The sequence below is a fragment of the Tamandua tetradactyla genome, chromosome 10 (genome assembly GCF_023851605.1).
Source record: "Tamandua tetradactyla isolate mTamTet1 chromosome 10, mTamTet1.pri, whole genome shotgun sequence".
NCBI classification, from domain to species: domain Eukaryota; kingdom Metazoa; phylum Chordata; class Mammalia; order Pilosa; family Myrmecophagidae; genus Tamandua; species Tamandua tetradactyla.
The window spans coordinates 87493348-87510873 of NC_135336.1; the positions used below are offsets into that span (position 1 = coordinate 87493348).

General features: G+C 36.5%; 1 long non-coding RNA gene across 1 annotated transcript in view; it reads right to left on the bottom strand.

Annotated features, from left to right (window-relative positions):
* Window positions 1–2006: 2006 nt before the first annotated feature.
* LOC143648029 (uncharacterized) overlaps window positions 2007–17526 on the bottom strand; it is a 369585-nt gene continuing 354065 nt past the window's right edge. Inside the window, exons 2-3 of the long non-coding RNA XR_013158331.1 lie at window positions 5511–5670; window positions 2007–2061 (exon numbers count right to left, since the gene is read on the bottom strand). This is a non-coding gene — a long non-coding RNA (uncharacterized LOC143648029). The remainder of the gene's footprint in view (window positions 2062–5510; window positions 5671–17526) is intronic.

Below are 17526 nucleotides of genomic sequence, written 5' to 3' on the forward strand. Positions count from 1 at the left end.
GTCTAGTGTTTGCAGTTATGTTGGTGTTCAGAGTTCTGGGCATGCTTCAAAGTCCTCTGGGCTGTATCCAAGAGGCACAACCTCATAGCTAGGTCATGGAATCAGGACACCAGAATTCTATCTCCATGTCCAACATTTTAGCACAATCAAATGGAACGCAACATTGAAATACGAAACATTTCAACTAAATCAATGCTGAAGTTGAAAATTTATTATATGCAGTCTGTTCAGAATTGAGGAATTTGCTATTGTCTAGACTATGCTTCAGACAGTGAGCCACAAATCCCTACATGTAGAAGACAGTCTGTTATTGTGTAACTTGAATAAATTTCTTCTCCCAAATCACTGGAACTCATGTCAAACAAAGCTTATCTATAATCTTATCTTGTGAAAGATGGCGAATTCAAGCCAAGTTTGATGTTAAAAATCTGACACCAATCTTACCATGTATAAGATACTGTCAAGGTGATAAAGCCATTAATATACAGCATTTGTTAACTATTTGCCAAATCCAGTACATTTGATTAGACAAACTCACGATATCACAGCAAAGTTGATGAGTTATCTGAGAAATCACAGTTATTCATTGACTAATTTTAATTTTTCTTGTAGATAAGTTTTAGTCCAAAAACAGATAATTTATAACAGTAATTGCAAATTTTATTATGTCTATAAGATTGTGCAATGAGTGCTAAACTTCATCTTTTCTTCTTTAGTCAGCAGTTAATCATTGTGATGTCCCACCAGAAAAGATTATCCTCCACAACCCCAATGGATTAGAAAACATAATTTCCACAATTAAAGGATATATTCAAATAATTTACAGTAACGAAAACTAAGAAGAGCCTCAGAATTCACAAGACCATACCCACAAAAATAAAGAACCAATTGGCAATAACATCATCCCCTGGACAGGTAGCCCATCAGCGTTCTTTCTGTCCCACCAAGAAAGTTAGAAAGTTATAAACAACAATAATTTGGTCAAGTAATTAAGCTCAAATTGCATAATCTATGAAAGAAAGGAAAAAAACCCTGTGACATTATCTAATTTATTTAAACTATATTAAGAAACTACTGGATGGGAGATTAGGCGAGATGATTTTAAAGTTATTCTCCAGCTTTAAACATCATGATTCTACGAATGTCCAGTAGGTTTGGAGCTGAATATAGATTAAACTGAGTGAAAAAGAATAAAATTCCCCCCATAATGAAGATTACATTTCATAAAAATTGCCAACAATAGGTAGTTTTAGACTTTTTAACTTATGGTTTATGCCTTTTTAAAAGCACTGGAACAGTTAGTTCAAAGTTTCCTTTTGAGCAGTTATTTCTCAGTGACTTTTTAAAAATAATAGAGAAGAATAAATGACTAATAAGAAGCAATTTTCTAATGTATACTGTGCATCAGGATAGTTAATTTTGACATCCTAAATAAACTTCTAAATATATCTGTTGTTCAGAGATTTGCAGATATGAATTATGAGTTCCCATTCACACAGACACAAAAATAAGTGTTGCTTCCTCTTAAGAGGAAAAAGTTGTAGTTGAAAACTGTGGTCAATATTTGAATTATCAAATAAAAAACATAGCCATGTTCACTTCACTAATGGGATTAGGTTCTGTAGCTCTAGTATTGTAAAGAAAATACAATATTTAACTCTAAAAATTTTTGGCCATGTGTCACTAGTGAAAAATATATTCAGATATTTATTTGATCATTTGAATGCATTAATTCCCAACACTAAAACACATTAAACACAGTCACTTCTTTTTCCTTTTTTTCTAAACAATCTCTCAGAAACAGCATGAGATTTGGAAAGAGAAGTTCTGGGTTCACATCTGGGCTTTAACTTCTACAAACTGGAAGTTCTTCATCCAGACATTCATTTCTCTAAAGATAATTTTTCTTGTATTTTAGAATTGTTAAATTATCCATATTATACACAAATGTATTGATAAGTAATTTATAAAGACACTTAAAATTATTGGTTATCTTATGAGACAGGGACAGCTGGCTCCTTACCAAAATCTCCTCTCCACTTCCCTTGTGTATGGTGGTAGCTGGTAAAACAGAAAATTCATTGTTAACAGACATCAACTACAAGAAATACTGAAGGAAACATTTCCAAAGCACCTCTTTGTTACCTCTGGAGGTGGCAGAAGTGCAAGTTCTCCCCTCATTCTACATTGATACCAAGGAGAGGAGAAGATTCTCCTTACCATAGGGCAGGTGTGGTAATTCTACCATTAGGGAGGTGACTGAGATGGATAGAAGTGCATGAGTTCCCCATACTTCCTTCACTGACACCACAGGAGAGTGGCATTATCATTGGGCAGTGGTGAAAGCCCTTACTCCCTTCTTGGCTTCTTCTGATACCACCCCAAAAAGAAGGTCAAGGAGAACCTTTTGCCAGGTAGAGGTGCAAGTCCAAACTCTCCAAGTAGTCTCCACTTTCACCACAAGCAGAAGAGGACTGAAGCAAGATCACTCAGTTAGGATGGGAGTTTGGGCTTCCTCTTATATCTCCTCTAACACTGCCTGGTGGGTATCTGGAATGTCTGTAGCCTGGCAAGGGTGCCAGTATAGGCTCCTCAAGTGACCTTTGCTTGCTGAGGTAGGAGCGTAGCTGTATTTTTTGCTGTGTTTATTGATCAGAATAGAGTGGTTATTGTCTAAATACTTTCTTTTTTGCCAGGCTACTCATTGCTGGTCTTTTGATTAGACAGAACAGGCTTTTACTAGAGGCCTTTTTTTTTTTTTCTGCAATCTTGGGTGTTTCCAGGTTGCTAATTTCTTTGGCTTCAAGTCTGGGATAGAAAAGACAAAAAGAAAGCCCAGACTGGTAATGTCCAGCATTTTCATTTGCACTCAGTGAAAGAAATAAATAAAGCTGCTCAACTCCATTTTTTGCAAAAGTGACAGCCCCCTTGGAAGACACAGATTTTTAAAAAATTATTCTTAAAGGAAACGTTGACCACTCCTAATGACTTAAAATAAGGGCCTGGAGAAAAGGAAGTGAGCCATTTGAGAATCAATAGAATAGGATGACTTAACTAAGGCAAGAAAAATCAAACCACAAAGATGAAGACACACTGAATCAGCATGAGCTGCACTAATTACAGAGGATAGACATACCTGACTAGTACAGACAGGGCAAAGCTACCTGAGCAACCCCCACTCAGTCAGTCTCCCAGCAGCCACAAGGTGAATGCTAGTGTGTAAGCCCAGTAAAATGCGCAGTCCGTCTGTGGTGTTTGTTGCCTCTCGTGAGCTGCTTGCTCATGGTCAATTCCTGCAATTTTGGAAATAGGGAAACACTTGATGCCAAAGTCAATCTAGGAACTCTCTCATAAAGTCGGTGAATGAAATTTGACGATGAACAAAATCATCACTGTTATTAATCACCTTAAAAATCCTTGACGCTTGCTGTTTCTAAACTCCTTTGCATAATCCGGTCATAATGTATGATTTCATGGTATCCTGATTCAGAGGAAAATATGACTTAAGTGACATGGAAAAAGAATTTGAAGGTATATATTAAGGTAATTTAAGCCCCCTTTGTAATGAGCAACAGATTTAATAGAATTATGACTTGCTCCCATACAATAATCTATATATTAGAAATTGAAGCTCAAATTCTCTCTAATCAATCAGAAGATAAAATTGTATCGTTGCTTTAAAAAAAAAAAACAGGTACAAGGAGCTAGAATGTTTTAAAATAATTTCACACCTGAAGAAATGTGAAACCCTGACAAAGAATTTCCCCTAATTAAAAATAGCTGTTTTGGTATTTTAAAAGTATCTCTTTGCATACTGAATACTTGCTTTGTGTAAGCATTTTAAACCAAAGCAAAAGGCTGTTTTGTTTTCAGGGTTGTGTTCATTAAATGTCATCACTATTTCAAAATGATGAAGCAAGTCCTAGAGTAGAGAAAATGAGATGCCACTTTCAGTTTTCCAAACCACAGAGATGTGAGAGAGGCACCCTGAGCCTCTTACCCAAACAGAGCGCTGACGTTAGTGACATAGGGACCAGCAAACCAGAGCCAGATCCTGTACTAGGAAGAAGCCAAAAATCAAAAACAGTTTACAATACTAAACTGGGTCATGTCAAATGTCTACAAATGCTTTTAGGAATTATCTTTATTGGTAATGGCCTCTAACCACTGGTCATGTGACTGAGCTAAAGCAAAAAACCTGCGTTTACTTTGTCCCTTGAGCAATATAATGTTGTTTCAAAACCACTGCTCTAAAAAGAGGAAATCCATTTTATGCTTCCATTTGTGTATTATTCAAATTCAGCTCAATAATAAACACTTTAAAGCTCAAATACCAGTGTGCCGTAGTGGTTAACAGCCTGTATGAAGACTCAAAGGATCTGAATTTAAGTCCTTATTACCACTGATGGCAAAATTTACACCTTTTGTAAGTCTTACTTTCCTTATTTGCCAATGACATAATAGCAGCTGCTCCGAGTACCTCACAGGATAGGTCCCAGGAGCAAAAAGCAAGAAAATATTTATAAAGATGAAATTCACACCAAAGTGGTCAGGAAATCCTTAAACAGCAAAACTCCAAGTGAATACAGCTGGAGAATAAAAACGTGTTAAGGAAAAAAAGAAGACGTTGGTTGGTGTGAATACCGGGAAATAGTATGTGAAATTGGATCTGTGTAGGAAGGAAATTTCTTCAGAGGGCATTCAATTTGCCTGTCGTCCTTATTAAAACACCCAATGGCATCTGTGTGTGCACACATACATACATACGCACAGACATACTGGTCTGCATTTGTTGAACAGATATTCAATATATGTCTGCTTTGTGTTGACAAATGTGTTCAGTACCAGGGATAGAGGAATAAATGGTAGACACCATCCCTCCTTTCTCAGAGTATATGATCTACTGAGGAAGACATGTATGCCATTTAATCTATTATGCACCCCAGAAAATCCATGTTTTAATCCTGATTCAAACTTGTGGCAGCAGCCCTTTCTCTTAATCCTGATTCAACGTTGTAGCGTAAAACTTTTGATTAGATTATCTCCATGAAGATGTGGCTTGCCCAATTGTGGATATGATCTTTTGATTAAATGGAGGTGTGACTCCACCCATTCCAGGTGGGCCTTGATCAGTTTACTTGAATCCTTTAAAAGAGGAAACATTTTAGAGAGAGCTCAGAGCAGACAGACCTTACAGAATCTGTCAGAAGCCTCAGAGCTGACAGAAACTTCACAGTGGAGCTGACACAGATGTGAACACATGGAAAATAGAGACACAGATGTTTAGAGATGCCTGGAGCCCAGTAGACGTCACCATGATATGTTAAGCAAACCAGAATCTGGAGAGAGCTAAGGGATGCCAAGAGATGAAAGCCAGCCCCAGAGAAGCAAAGTGAGGAACCCCCTCAGGAACAGAGGCTGAAAGCAATGGAGCCCAGGATGAAAGGTCCGGCAGATGCCAGCCATGGGACTTCCCAACTGACAGAGATGCTCCAGACCAATTGACCTACTTTGAGTGACAGTAACCTCTTGTTGGATGCCTTAATTACATTATGGTTCCCAAAGATGTGCAGTGACAGTGTTCAAAGACGTCCACAGCAGTGCAAACTGCTTTTGTCCAGTAGTCAGGTGAACTTGATAGAGACAGCAAGGTACGTGTGAGGCTGAGACCTGAAGAAAGAGCAGACATTAGCACATTCCAGGAAGAGGAGTCACATCTGCCTTTGAGAATAACAATTTACCATTTTTTTGTTTGTCTGGTCTATTACTAAGTAAAGCTAGTGTCATTTTCCTCATCGTATGTCTGGTCCCTTTCATTCTGTCTCTTCAATGAATGTAACCACTTATACAAAAAAATTAAAAGACCCAGTCAAAGACCTAACACTAAAAGGACAAAACACTTAGCTCTCACATAAAGCCAGCAGCTTTGTATTCCATTAAGGAATACGAAGAAACTGGAAACATTAGATTGAAAGATTTTGTGAAATCCCAGGGCTAAATGAGACATTATAAATCTTTTTTCATAAACTTCATAGCCATGTGGTTTACTAGATTAAAAGTAAATGCTTGAATAAGGATGTCTGACCCCTTCAAAACACAGTCTCAAGCTACCTAATATCCTGTTAATTGCAGTCATACACTATTCTCCAGCCAAATTGAATGACTTCCTGTCTCCAAAACCTCATCTCAAATTCCACCACCACCACAAGTCATAATTGCCCTTTTGCATCTAAACAGATGATTACAGTACAACTTGGTTAAAAACTAATGCCAACTATATATTTAATCCATAAAGCATATTGCCAGTCAAAATTAGTAAAAAAAAAAATCTAGCTTTTGTTATTCAGCATTATTTTAGAAGTTCTAGTTAATGGAATAAGTCAGGAAAAAATAAAATGAAGAAAAATATTTGCAAAGATTTGACCTAATTATCATTGTTTACAATTTTTGTGACTTTCAAACTTAAAAAACAGATGTGCAAACATGATAAAGTAAATAGCAGGATTTAGCAAGTTAATTGGTTATGAAATAAAAATGCAAAAATAATCTTTTTTTATATAAAATCACTAAGAAAATATAAAGGAAATAGAATTTCATTCACAATAGCAGGGAAAATATAAACAAACTAGAAATAGACATAGAAACATTGTTAACTGTGTCCTCCCAAGGCTTACGTTATTACACCAGGCAAAAAAACAGCCCAGCCAATTGCTGAGAATAAAAGGAATATAAAATTAGTAGTGACAGAAGATAGTTATAAATATCAACCATGACACTGTGACCAGATCCTGAAATAAGGATTACATTGTGAGTATAAATATTCTTATTTATTTTGACATGAATATATTAGTGGATACGTTAACCACTTAAAAAAAATGTTCCTCTCCCATTCATTATTGCTTAATATAAAATGTGTTAATAGTTGTTACCTTATAGCTCAGAATTTAAGTTACAGAATATGAAGAGGGAGTGAGATTCAGCTAGAAAAGGAAAAAGCATCATCAAATGATGGCCAAAGGGGCATTGTGTCCTCTTCTAGTGAGGAGGTTTAGCATATATATGGTCAGTCATTATGCAGAAATATGCTTTTGCTGTGACTTTATCTGTTAAATGACTTGGGTTTGGATGCCAATTTGGCAAGGGGCAGACTGTGGTGGGTTTATATGGCATCAACTTAGCGAGGTCTTCCAGAATTCTATTTCCTATATGTTTCTGAGGTATTGTGAGCCAAAATGGATATTGTACAAAATTTGGACAGTACATGGGAAGCAGTGGCCATTAATCTCTGGAGGTCACTATGGGGTTCCAGGTGCCAATGCAGCTCAAACGCATTGTCACTGAATGCTGGATCATCTGTGGGCCAGGGAAGTAGCTCGGCCCACAATGCCTTCAGCTGCTAGATCTCTTCCTTTAGCTTCAGATGCATGTGTTGCTTCCAGGTGAAGGGTATCAATTCCTACTGCAGGACACTCATATCAAGATTGGAAAAGGTAAGATCCTGATGCTGGTTCCAGTTTTTTCTTGCAAGTTCCATGACATTTGTGCTCTTTCCTACTTCATGTTCAGCTCTGCTTCTGGACAACCAGAAGACGAACACACGGACCCACAACAGCTTCAGTTCCACCACCAGCAGCAATGCAATGTCCTCTCATAGACTTCTTCACCAGGGCCCACAATTATGCCTGGTCTCATCCCGATAATGTATTCCTTATTTTATGCTTCTCTTATTGAACCCTAACTGATATATTATGCTCCAGAAAAATTAGGGGGGAAATGTCAAAAAGAAAGACAGCATCAGATCAAAAAATCAGTAAATTCGACAACCCTTGGAAGTTCTGAAGTATCTCAGGATGACAGCTGTGGGTCACAGCAAGGAATGAGTCCAGATAGTTAAGAACAGATGGACTCCAGTAGAGTGGTCTCCAGGCAAAAGAATTCTGTAGAATAGATAGCATCACTGAGGGAAGAGACAAAATCAAGGATGTAATCAATGCACAAAATGAAAAAAATTAAACAGAAACTCCAAGTAAAACAAACATTTGTATAAGCAATCATAGCTGATATATAAAGTTACTGGTCCAAATTAGAACAGGAAATCGTTGATCTTTAAAGGGAAAATTTGATTTTTAGCAATAGGTTAGAATGAGCAAAAAGTTAGATCATATTAGGGATTAATATAGCAAAGAAAGCATATTTCTTTTTTCAACAAGCAAAGCAAACAAAAATAAAAGCATTTAGAAACTATTGAATGAGAAAAGCATGGTAAGAACAGGAAGGAAGCAAAAATGTGTTATGATTTTGACAATTAGAGCAAAGTAAGAAGTGAGAATTGATTTGAGCATCCCTATGAGTGTCGCTGGGGTTGTCACAGTGCACTGTAGAAAAAGGAAATATAATTCCTTCATTCTACTCAACACTGCTCTAAAGAACATTTCACTGGCATTTATTCCTCTTAAACATTTGTAGTCAGCCTACATAATACCCTTAAGACTTAATTCTTAACACAAAACATAATATAAGTGGAATCAACTCTAAGGAAATAAAAGCAATAGTTTATTAACGAAGTTGTAGGGAAAAAAAGAACAAGGAGTCCATTTGATAGTCAGATCATTTGATGTGCTGAATTTTGTACAAAATTTTGAGAAGAAAGAATCTCAATAAAATGTAGGACAGTGCTTTTCCAAAATAAATATTGGCTAGAGTCATGAAAATTAGTAGAAATAGTTGTATTTTAAAGTATAAAAATATTTTGTGTATAGAATAAAGCATTGATTTTCTTTGGGGAAGTATTGTTTTAATTTAATGCAATTTTATTAATATATATTATGTATGCACATACATGTAATCATCCAAAGAGTACAACCAATGCTTCACAGTATTATTATATAGCTGTGCATTTATCATCACAATTGACTTTTTTTTCCTGTGAAATATAACATATATACAAAAAAGCAATAAATTTCAAAGCACACACACAAACAATTATTTGTAGAACAGATTTCAGAGTTTGGTATGGGTTACAATTCCACAATGTTAGGTTTTTACTGCAAGCTGCCCTAAGACACTGGAGACTAAAAGAAATATCCGTATAATGATTCAGCACACATACCCATTTGTTAAGCCCTACCTTCTCTGTTTTAGCTCCTCCTTATCCATTGATCTTTTGCCCACTATTTAGGGTTATTTGGGCTATGCTCATTCTAATGTTTTCATCTTGGAAAGCACTGTCAGTAATATGGGAGGGAGCACGGAACTAGTGTGATGTTCTGGATTGCTGGCGTCTCTGCATTTCAGGACTTATCTGGCCTAGGAACCCATCTTGAGGTGACAGGGTTTCTGGAGAGTGATCCCAGTACATGGAACCTTTGTAAAACCTCTTATAAAGCTTTAGGTATTCTTTAGGGTTGGCAGAAGTGGTTCTGGTTGGGGTTTGGCAAGTTATGACAGGTGGCAATCTCTAGCTGAAACTTGTATCTAAGAGTAGCCTCCAGAGTAGCCTTTTGACTCTGAATTCTCTCAGCCATGGATAAAAGCACTGATTTGCTATGTTCTCTTAAAACCTGGATGTCCCTGAAGAAGACCAGTGCTGCGATTAAAGAAGAGATGAAGTTTAAATATGTTTTCAGTTCAATTTTATGAGCACCATAATTGTTTATTTTGTATTGGTTTGCGTATTATGTTTGCTATCAGTTTTCCAAAGAAAAAACTAAGAGTTTACTAACCAATGCCCCTGAAGAAATTGAAGGTCAAAACTATTTAAAGGCTAAATAATTTCTCCTTCCTCTTCACATCTACCAATGATTTTCTTTCCTGCCACTATTTTATACATTGTTTAATATTTTATTTTGAAATAACATCTAAGTTACAGAAAAAAAAGAAAGAAAAGTTACAAAGAGCTCTCTTGAACCCTTTAACCATACCCAGTAGTTATTAATATTTTGCCAAAAATTGTTTTCTTTCTGTTTCTCTGCCTCCTCTATTCTATCTATATATCTATTTAAAACAGTGATATAAATGTATAAGCCTAAAATTTGAGTTTAAGTCACAGATATCATCCTTCCTTTCCTAAATTTATTAGCGTGTATTTCCCAAGAACCAGGACTTTCTTATATAATCGCCATCGTGACACTTTTGAGCTTTCTCTCTTCTTTCTCTTCTTCTTTCCCATAATTTCTCTAGATCGTGTGTGGTTGGTTTTGTTCCTATCGATAAATACATATCAATATTTTGGATGTGGTAATTGAGGTAGAATAGGAGAGGAAGGTGTTTCTAGAATAATACATAGAATTCAGGTGCCATGGTGGAATTAGAGAGATGGGTTTGATGAAAAGCTAAGCAGAGATAAAAGTGTGGTCTTCTTCACTTAGAATTGCATGAAAAGATGTCTTAATGTCTGCTTTGAGATGAAATAATAGTTCTATGCCCTATCATTTCGTACAAAATAACTCTTCATTCTATTTTGCTTTCTTTATATTGCCCTTTATGAAAGATATGCAAACCAACGTTCACTGAAAAACCAAACTACAGTTCAGCAGAAGATTGCTTTGGCAAGGCATATTAGACCGATAAAAGACTAATTAGTAGATTTGAATTCAGGTCTCAGGACATTTACATCAACTGTTTTTATTTTTATTTATAATTTAAAATGTACCACTCTTTTATTTTGAAATATATGCTTGTTTTGGAGGAAAACTCTTACCATAAGTCAAGAAATAAGTTATATCAAAATGATTCAACTAGTATTTACCAAGAATCTTTCATAATTGCTTTTCTCCCTTAGAACAATAAAATCTGGCAAATATAATTCTGGGAGGTATTCACTCTTAAACAGGGCTGTTACTATTTTGAACTCGATTACATTTGAAAAGTACCTTTTCTGTGTCTTGAGACTTTTTGTAAAAATAAATCAGAGCAAAAGAGCCATAAAACACTAGTCTGCTTCTTTCATTCCTTGGGCTTCTGGGCTATTAAACTATTGTGGTTGTTTATGTATCAGCTGTGCTTGCACTAATTCCTGGATACAGTTAAATGCTGAGAATTTTGAATTGCACAATTAAGATGTAAAGGCATCCTTCAAAGGCTTAACCATAGTTCAGACTGAAGGGTGAATACTATTACTTCAAACTTAAACCAATTTAAATTAAGTAAAATTGCACCCTATTAGTTATTGATCTGCAAGATACTAGAAAACACGTTAAAAATAATTAATATGGGAGCACGCCTATCCCGTGCCTGGAGAATTAACAGTACCGTCAGTATTGACCTGGCCCAAGCTGTCCCTCCTTCATTCTAAACCATGTCCCTACCAGCCACTGTCTAGTGTCTGAAGTTCTGCCAATAGACATATATTCCTTTGTGCAAGACCTATGCTCCTGAAATGGATGTTATACTATGAACATTATCAACCATACACCATAGCGTAAGCCCTCTGTTTCTTTAACAGCCATTGAAAATGGGAAGAAAAGAGGACGGTCAATTGGCTAAAAGTCAAAGTTCTACTTACAGTCCTATTTACCGTGGGGCTTCTTGCCTTACAGTTATTACTGTGGAGTTTTCAAGCTTAAAGTGAATAGTACAGTGCACAGAACACAGTGTTTCTTCAGTACATGTGAATTCTCTTCCTCCTCACCCATTTCCCTCCCCTCCCACGCACCATGGTAGCAACAGAGGACATTGTTATTTATAAATACAAATTCTCTTATATTAAAAAAAAAAACTGTCACCTCTCTATGATGGGCCATACACAGGTGTCATATATTGACAATTGTAAATCTATCTTACATGATATTCTGGGGTTTTTTCCCAAATATAAGTCATATATTGACAAATCAAAGTCTATCTTTCAATATATATGCTATCGTGTTTTTCCTTCATTTACCATCTGATTGTCAATGGATTCAAACTAACACATATTAGTTTTATCTTACGTAGCAGGTTGTGAGGAGCAGGAAAGAATGGAGTGACTGTATAACTGGAATAACCCCTGGGGTGTTTGAGCGCATTTGTGGACAGAGATTAATGTCAAATGGACATTACTCCACACCTTTCTGTAAAATAAAAGCCCACAGAAGCATTTGAAAGTTGCTTGCCTGATGGAATGTCTTAGTTTTCCAGGTTGCTATGAGAAATACCATACAATGGGTTGGATTCCACAACAAGAATTTATTGTCTTATCATTTCACAAACTGGAAGGGTTACTTCCTCCCTAAGTTGGCGGCATTGTCGCTGGCCAACAATCATGGGGGTTTTGGCGTTCCCATCACATGGCGATGCCCATTCTTTTCTCTTCCAATTTCTGTTGACTTCTGGCTTCTGGCTCTACCCTATGACTTTCTCTGGCTATATTTGAATTTCCTGTGCTTATGAAGGACTCCAGTAAAAAAAACCTCATTCAGTGGGGCCATACCTTAACTAAAAATAACATATTCAAAAGATCCTATTTACAATGGGTTCACACCCACAGAAATATGGATTAAGATTAAAGACATATCTAAATTGGGGTATGTAATTTAATCTACCACTGGAAATAACCAGGCATTGGTGTCCTCTTGCTTAACCCAAACTCCCCTTTCACCTGTTCTTGTTGGGATGGGGTCAGAGCAGCAATAAATGATGGGAAGCAGAGGAGTTGCCAGAAGCAACCCTCTGCCCATGAGAGAGGGTGGTCAAAAGAGACCCAAACTCAGTGACCAGGATGCATGGTGGAGGAAAACCTGCTCTACGTAAACTGTGCAACCTCATGCAGAGGTTAAGGGATTGGAGACTGCCCCCATTTCTACCTCGGCCCTCTAGAGAGATTGGAGGCCAAGAAAGTAGTTGCAGATTTACGAAAGGAGGAAATGCCAGGCTGGGTTTTCCCCATGAGTTAGTTAAATGGTGGGTGGCACTTGATTCCATGACTGCAGCTGATTCCTGTTCCAGAAACTCTGGTAGGGTTCTCACCTACCCCAGGGATTTCCCAGAACTGATGGAGACCACATTCTCCAGAGGTCAAATGAAGGACTGACTGCATTTTTTTAGCTCCCAGAAAATTAACTCTCCTTACAGTCTCTAAGTCTCATAATCTTCTTCTAGCCCTTGTACTTTCAATTACATTTTCCTAACAAACCACTATGAAAATAAAATAGGAGACAGTCTATAGTTGTTCAATTGTAGGATTAGAGTTTTTCAGAGTTCTGTTTAACTTCTCGCAATCTTTGCTATGATATGAAAATATACTTATTTCTTTCTAATGATGATGGTATCTGATAATCTTAATGTAACAATTTCAGATAAATTCAATGAACTGTTTTTGCGTCTTGTGTACTAGAATTACTGGCATTTATTATAGTTTACACAATTCTTAAATAGCAACATTTTGGAATTTTGTAGTCTTTGTGTTATATTGTTATCTTTTCCATTATTGTAAGGTGCTTTAATGTGCTGATGTGATAAACAAAATTTTGTTTTCAGGTAAGAAATTCTGGTGTTAGTGCACATTTAGTTTTTGAATAAAATTTCAACTAAAATTGTAAATAAAATTATACCTGTTGATTGTATCCTATCAAAATTTGGATATTCAGGCTATTACTGCAACTTTTTAAAAAGTACAAGTCACTGTTAAATTATTAAAAAGATTTACTACCTAACTTTATTTAAATTACTAAATACTTTGAAGAAAATTAAGTTAATCATTAATATTTTCACTTTTCTTTCTCTAATTATAAGGCCTAAGAAGCTGGAATAAATATGTTTTTCATAATATATATTTTGTTTCATTGCACGTAATAGCAACTTGAAGTTCGTGGATATTTACTATCGCAACAATTGCTTGCCATTACTACATGTGACTCTTTACTAGATTTAAATCTTGAGTAAGTTTAAGATCAGTGATTTAAAAGGTCAATGATTCAAAAAGGACAATTCTGCCACCCTGTGTACTATAAAACTTGTTGGCTGCTTAATTCTGAGAAATTGCCAGTGTTTTCCTGCCAACTTGAAAGTTGTAACTCTAAATCTGAATTCTAGAATAACCATCTGTGCCCCTCCTCCTTCTCCTCCCCTTCATAACCCCACAAACCAATCCTGGAACTGGTAATTTTATCTGGACCTGCCAGAATTAAGACTCATTCCTCATAATTTTACTAAGATTTGTAAAGCTAAATAACAAAACTTTAGTTGAAACCACATGCTATTCTGCTGGATATTTTACTTTATTTTTTTTAATGTTATTTTGAAATTTAGCATATACTTGTACAGCTGAATCAATGAATTACTAGTTGATACTCTGGACTGGTAATAACATATTGCATTAGATATGTTTTTATAAACAAAAATAACAACAGCAAAATTAAACAAGCTTTTTTTTTTAATGTTACAACTTTATGGGTCAAGAAAAGTGGTATCTTTTGAACCCAGATAATTAATAGAAACAAAACTTCAAATTTTTGTAAGGTTACACCATGACATTAAAAAACAAAGAACCCTCAAAAACAACGAAGAAATAATCACTCAACTAATTGAGGTATCTCTACTTTTACAGTGAGTGGAGCGTGCTAGGAATTCGCAATTGTTTCAAAGATCCTACTCTATAGTTATTCCCTAGAAAGAAAGAACAGAAGAGGGAATGGTATAGAAGTTGGCCTTGACTTCTGGGTCTTCTTCCCTTGACACATGGATTGCTAAACTTTGTATCATTCTGTTCTTTTTGTGTTTTTATTTTGACATGGAGTACATAGATTAGTCTTCATAAGAACAAACTGTAATATGAGGTGTTTTTAACTTTGGAAGTCCAGGAAAGGGCTTCCTCAGAAATTTCAAGATTAGATGCACACACACATAGACACACACACACACAACTACCATGAAAATTTTCCTGACTTGATTTACACAGCTCTAAGCGAGGTGAGCCGATATGTTAAGATTTAGATGGTGTGTTACTGCCATCTTGTGTCAGGCAAGGATCTCATTCAGTTTCCATGAGGAGTGTCTCATCAGTTCAGCACTTCAGGAAACATTGTGAGGACAGTCTTTGAACAGATTCCAAGATTCATTTTAGCAATCTCTATGGTATTAGGATACAAATTGTATCTAAATGTTTCATTTAGGAAAAACTATCCCAAATCAGAGCAGCAAATGAATGACATGCTCCAACTTCATCCCAGACAGAACCTGTAAGTTTGAGTGCTCTCTTAGGTCTTGAATCCAGCCTGCAGGGTTTGACAGAAGCTTAAGAGAATGGAACACAGGAGAGTGAACTTCAGGCTCTAGGTCCCTTAATACAGCACTGGGATCTCAGGAGTATCAGCTAGCCACAATTAAAGATTTGTCTTCAATAAGATTACTTTAAAATGACTCTTTTGTACTTGGAGCAGAATTTAGAACTGGCAGAAAGGACATCTAGATAGTAAATTTCCTACAGCTGAAGGCAAGGAGATAATGCTATCTCACTGAGATGCCACAAAGAATTTTCCAATCCTGGAGCCTTAAGGTTTACTCTTTTAAGTTTCTGTATATTCACCCAACAGCCAAATACCAAAAGTTTCTAAAACTGGGGGTCTTTCATTTTTTTAAATAAAAAAAAAATGAAATCACAAACAGAAACAAAAAAATTACAAGGATTCACTACACTAAATCAAAATAATTTTTCAGTGCTGTTATTTCTAGTTACTTGGCCAACTAGTATTAATTTCACTACTGTTCAGATGTGTTCGAGAGTGATTTTTGCTCTCCAATATTCCCTAAATTTAAGAAATGTAATCTTGGAACATCAGAAAGAGAATATAAAAGTTCCAATGTTAATTTACCAACTCAGGTTGAAGTCAAGGCCTTGTATAAACTTTTGAAAGCAAGAATATATGAAATTAAGAATATTTAAATTGCTGGAGAGAATGATTGGAAAGAACCAATCACAACTCTTGAGTAAGTACATTCTGGAGCTCAATGGAGAAAATAATTAATTTCTTTCTCCCAACTGAAAGAAAGCAGCAAAACATATAAAAGCCATAACAGATATGATAGGGGTATTTCTGGCCAGCAGAATTTCTATTTAAGAGGAAATTTGGTTGAAAAGGGACTGATTTTGAATAGTAAGGACACTGATTCAGGATCTTTGGGGAGAGGACACCACTCAGAGCTGCATCTGCCATATTAAAAACTGCTCTTCTAGAAAGGGAGAAATTGGCTTCATGATACAATACAAGAGCCAGATGAGTAAGCAGGAAAAGTTAGTATAAAATAATGTCTTCTCAGGCCCGGTCATGGTGGCTCAGCAGGTAGAGTTCATGCCTGCCATGCTGGAGACCCGGGTTCAATTTCTGGTGCCTGCCCATGAGAAAAAGATAAAATAATGTCTTCTCAAGAAGAATTTCATTCATATTATATTTTTACCTGGGGTCAGAGAACACAACATTTCTAATTTAAAACTATTACTTATATTTTCTGGAACAATTTACCCTTGTCTTGATCTTGACCGAAAGAAGGGCCCCCCATACATGCTAAGACTCCCAAATGCATCTAAGGTGTACTCTAAACAGAAGCTTTAGTTAAAATAAAATGTGTAGGGATTCGGATTCTGTTTCTGAACAACGCATATCTTTTACTAAGAAATATCTCTGAAGTCAGTGTGGTGACACCACCGTTTTTTTGGTGGTGTTTTTTGTTTGGAATTTCTTGCCTAAGGGTAAACCAGCTCTCTGAATTAGCTGAACTGCTGTTGGAATAAATCACTGTTCTGGGTTTGCCCATCTGATATGACCATCCCAGAGGAAGAGCTGCAGGAACTGATAGAAGGTTGTAGAGCCATGTTTCCTTCCATTTCATGCTTCTTGACCAATTAAAACAAAGCATAAATGAGGAAAACTCAGTATACACGTAACAAAAGAGCTCAGCATAAAAATCTTTCACTTCGGACAATGGAAACTTGAACTTGTTGCATCCTACCCAAAATTTGCTTAGAAATCACAAAAGCAGAACAGGAAAAGAACTCAAAGACCATGCGTCCAACTTCCTGCCACTAGGGACCGGTTTTATGTGTCCCTTGCTTCCCCAGCCACAACAGACTGGAAGTCTTCATGTTCTCTTTGGCAGTCTTTCCAATTCTTTCACTCCAGTGGGTCACATCTGATGACCCGATTCTGCAGCTGCAGCCTCCCCTCTTCTCCCACTGACATTGTCTGGATTTTGTCTTGAAACTTGTCTTCCTGTCCACTATGACCTCTGATGTTGACCTCTTAAATCCTTCCACTAATGTGGTTCCCGTCAAACCTTCAGTTGCTGTTGGCACTGCTCTGGCTGTGGTGAGGACGAGAGGACTGCCTTCTCAACCTCGGTACCTCCCTTTTTCTTTTTGCAAGAAAAAGATAAACATCTCAAGGTCTCTTTCAGGTCCTCTCTTAAGGAGTTTTGAATGATTTTCTCTTAGAGCTTCTAGTAGAGAGCACTATAAAATGTGATAGTCGAAGAGCCTCTCCTTCTATCCCGAACACTCTCCGGTGACCAGGATCAAAGCTAGGCAACTCAATTTCTTCCTGCCTCAGGATGAAATCT